Raw genomic sequence first — 4,555 nt, 5'->3', positions numbered from 1 at the left:
AGGGTACACCAGATGCCACCCCCTTCACCTGGTTGTGCTCTACTACTGTTGGCATCCTTCAGTCTCGGAAGACTCTGGTATCGCGCTCTGAATGGTGGTTCTGGAACAGAGTGTCCACTCCAGTGCGCGAAGCCTGGGGAAAGTAGATAAGGAGGACAGACTGTTTCCCATGCAGCAAATCCCCCCTCTCCACATCGCTGAAATAGTCCAATGGAAAGGCAGAGGCCAATACGGTTGGTTCCAGCGGCGTCGCAGGAGTTGCCAGAACGTGACTGTGTTCAGCCATGAACTGCCTCAGGGACTCCGGCTCCGGATTTTGCCTCGAGGTTGACTCCTGAAGCCTTTTCCATAACTGGATGTAGCCACAAGGCAGTGGAGGTTTGGGATCAGAGTTTTCCTTCTCTCAGATGAGCTGCCTTCCCAGGCTGTTGAGTCCCATCTACCAGGTGGCTGTTTAGTCGCCTCTTACAACAAAACAACAATTTTGTTGCACTTGTTGTAAAACAACAATTTTACAACTAAAATTGAGTGTTGGGCGGGTTAGGACAGACAAAAGAAAATATTTCTTTACTCAGCGTGTGGTCGGTCTGTGGAACTCCTTGCCACAGGATGTGGTGATGGCGTCTAGCCTAGACGCCTTTAAAAGGGGATTGGACAAGTTTCTGGAGGAAAAATCCATTATGGGGTACAAGCCATGATGTGTATGCGCAACCTCCTGATTTTAGAAATCAGATGCAAGGGAGGGCACCAGGATGAGGTCTCTTGTTATCTGGTGTGCTCCCTGGGGCATTTGGTGGGCCGCTGTGAGATACAGGAAGCTGGACTAGATGGGCCTATGGCCTGATCCAGTGGGGCTGTTCTTATGTTCTTAAGTACAGCCAGACTGAGGGCCTATTCTTATCCCCCAGCCCCCAGGGGTTTGTGCTCTACTAATCAGTGGTCTTCAACCTTTCCCATTCCTGTAAATTGCCACAGCCCCACAACTGAGGCTTCCCGACCCCATTGGGGTCCCAACCCTAAGGATGAAGAACACAGTTCTACTGAGTTCACAGCCTTGGCTCACTTCACTCCATACTTCCTGCATGGATTGGCAGGCGTTTAAGTAGTGGTCCCTCCCAGCCCTACCTGGAGATGCCAGGAATTGGGATCTTTGGCAGGCAATGCAGAAACCTCGTTGTCCCTGGACTGACAGCTAAATTGTAGAATGTGTGCCTTGCCTGCAGAAAGTCCCAGTTCCAATCCCTGGCACCCCAGCAGTGGGGGGTTGCCATTATCATAGCTACCCAGAATGGCTCGAATGGCATGCTGTGGCGCTATACTTACCTGCTATACTTACCACGCCGCTTCCCTGTAGCTATGCCACTGATGGTCCTCTCACCTTGCCGAACATCACCCAGGAGATGCCTATGACCTCTTCATAGGTACTGGGTGCCAGCTCAGAAGCACCCATCACCTATGGCAGCATGCCAAATGTTTCCACTTTACCCAGCAATGCACCAGCCTCTGCCACTCTTCCTCTTTCCAGTCCCGGAATTTGAAAAGGAAGAGCGGCGTAGAGCAAGAGAGGAAGTGTGGAGGAGAGGCCGCCAATCTCTTCCACTCTGCTCCCCTCTTTCTTTTCCCCTCCTCTCCAGCCTTCTCCAGCAAAAGTTGGCTCAGCAAAAGAAAGTCACTTCCTGCTCTTGATCTTTCTTATCCTTTCCTGGATTGACCTGGCAACAGATACCTGTCGCAACACGCTGTTTGCTGCCCCTGCTTCGTAATCCCTGGTTTCAAAGGAGAAAAGAATCAGCTGGAATTTGAGCAATTTCCACTTGATGGTTGGAAGCAATTCCAGAGTTATTACGGAGATAATGAAGTGGAACAATTTATTAGTCTATCATCACTAAACAAATGAGTTCCAGTCATATTGCAGCCTTAATGGAATGGTCAGGGGTTAAACGTCTTGTAAGGCCCCCGTAGGCAACTCTTTACGCGCGGCAGGAAGAGAAAATGAAGACGGGTCCTGCAGGTTCGCGATGCGCTTTCTTGGGTGTGCCATCTCGTACCTGGGCATGGGCTCCGGAGACATAATGAGGATTTATCATAGCAGCAGCGAACACAGCTCCACCACAGAACTGCAGATTAATTTTCTCCATCTTGTCTTTGGAGGGATGGAGTTTTTAATTGGTCCAATCCCCATGAAAGCAGTCCTGCTTAATCCTTCCCCATGAATGACTCCCGTACTGCTCACCAGCCAACATGGTATATGGTTGGAATGTTAGACTAGGGCAGTGGTTCCCAAACTGTGACCTGTGGCTCCCCAGAGAGTAGCCGAAACCAGTCAGGGGAGCTGCTGAATCCTTGCGAAAAACCCTCTGCCCTATACAACGCATAGGATTGTGGCCATAATGGAGGGCAGCAGCCAATGGCCCCATAGGTCAAGGGAACCGCTGGTTGAAACAGTTTCAACTGAACTAAGAGCAGGGAGGCCTGAGTTCAAATCAGGTGTGCGTTGGGGGTTGGCTAGGTCAGGCATGAGCTGAGGATTCACACTCATCAGCCAACCAGCTGCAGCCTTGCTGAAAAAAGAGGTCAGTCCTCCCCCTTAAATGTGCTCCCCAAATACACGGAAAAAAAGAATGAGCAGCTAGGTTGAGTGGCTGAGCAGGGGATGGGCAAGCATCGGTTGTGGGGCACTCCCTGTTGGTTTCCCATCTCCCCTAGCTCACCACCTGGGTACTTGTGGTAAGGTTTTTCAGTGTCTACCTGTGCAGTGGAGCAGAGGCTAGCCAGGTCAGTTGGCTTCACTTCTCCTTCTGCCTCCAGCTCCAGTACCAAGGGCAAGGCAGCAACATCAAGGCAGCAACATCCAAACCATCCATGTCTTGGTTTGATTCTGCCTTCCCTTGGAGACCCAAGAGTGCCTGGCACATGGGCTGCGCATGTGAGTCTAGGCCGCCAACCCATCACTCCAGCTGGTATCATCAACACTATCTTATTAAGAATCACTTCATTGTAGCCCTCCCCCCAGGGCCAACCCAATATCACCCACCACCTGATGCAATTGGACCAATCCTGTCCCTCCTTCCCTGGTGGTAGTAGCATAGCTAGAGGGGGTGCAAAGCACTAAGTTTTGCCTCTGTTTTGCTCTCCCTGCCCGGAATGGCTCTCCCCCCGCCCCCGAGATAGACCAGTAGAGTATGATCTTCTTTTACACCTGCTCCTGCACAAGAGACAAGGTGTGTCCACCTCTGCTCTAAGATTTAAGTTCTGGAGGACCGGGAGGGGGGAGCTGAACCCTAATAATTGACACTGATAGAAATTGGTATTGGAATTCTGTGCTGTTCAATACTGAAAATAATTTATGTTATAATTATTTATATAACTCTGATTCTTCAAGGGTAGCATACGTGATCCTCTCCTTGCATTTTCTTTTTAAAACAACTTTGGCTGCAATCCTATATGCACTTCCCTGGGAGAAAATCGCATTGAACACAGTGGGACTTACTTCTGAGAAGTCATTCATTGGATTGCACTGTTTGTGCGGTAGGATAGGCTGAGAGTACATAATTAGTCCAAAGCGAGTTTTGCAGTTGAGTGGGGAATTTGAACTTGGGTCCCACTTGCTAACAGGATTTGCCAAACCCTGAGATTTCTGAGACGGGGCCTTTTGACATCACAGCATGGGCCCTAGTGATGCCACAAGGTTGCCAACCCTTGAAAAATGGGGAAAGGAAGACTCTGACACCAAGGTAGAGCCCCGCAAAAAAAGGGGAAGAACTTGTAGCAACTGAAAGGCTGGCCAGGGATTAACTTTTGGTCATGCTCCATTCCATGCAAAAAGCCACAATGCTAACCAAAGCAAAGACAGCAACTGTTACCCTGCACATGCCCAATCTCGTCTGATCTTGGAAGCTAAGCAGGGTCAGGCCTGGTTAGTACTTGGATGGGAGACTGCCTGGGAATACTGGGTGCTGTAGGCTTATACCGTAGTCTTTTGAGACTGAAGGTTGCCAACCAAAGCAAAGCAAAAAGCCACAATGCTAACCACATTTGCTAACCACAATACCGCACTGGTCCATGCCATCTTGTAGGTTCATATATTTCATGAGAAAACACTTAGTGATGTTTGCTTTTCTCCTCCCCCCCCCACCCCAAAAAAGGTGCAGTGATTTAGTTAGAGAGGGTGCAAAGCACTAAGTTTTGCAAGTGCCTGAATGTGCCATGCAAGTAGCCCCTCCCCTTCAAAGGCATTCCAAGCAGGGGGAGCAAAACAGAGGCATGTACCTGAAATGGCTCCGAGGGGGAGAGGCTGCTTGCATGGCACATGCAGGAGCCTGCAAAACTTAGTGCTTTGTACCCCCTCTAGCTACGCCACTGAAAAAGGAGGGGGCCCAAAGGTCCTTGAACTAAATGCCATCATTGCTTCTTCAATTAAGAGCGCCACCCATCAGGCCCCAACAAGAAATGGCATGTCCGTCTGGTAATGATGATATCGCTGAACAACAGTGGGTAATGCCTCTGAAATATGGCTTTTGATTAGCAGCCAGATGGACCCTGATCTGCGTCGCAA

General features: G+C 49.8%; 1 pseudogene; it reads left to right on the top strand.

Annotated features, from left to right (window-relative positions):
* Positions 1–3,848: 3,848 nt before the first annotated feature.
* On the top strand, positions 3,849–3,965 carry LOC136659671 (5S ribosomal RNA; annotated as a pseudogene).
* The last annotated feature ends 590 nt before the right edge of the window (positions 3,966–4,555 follow it).

The sequence above is a fragment of the Tiliqua scincoides genome, chromosome 8 (genome assembly GCF_035046505.1).
Source record: "Tiliqua scincoides isolate rTilSci1 chromosome 8, rTilSci1.hap2, whole genome shotgun sequence".
NCBI classification, from domain to species: domain Eukaryota; kingdom Metazoa; phylum Chordata; class Lepidosauria; order Squamata; family Scincidae; genus Tiliqua; species Tiliqua scincoides.
This window is presented reverse-complemented; position numbering and strand designations above follow the sequence as displayed.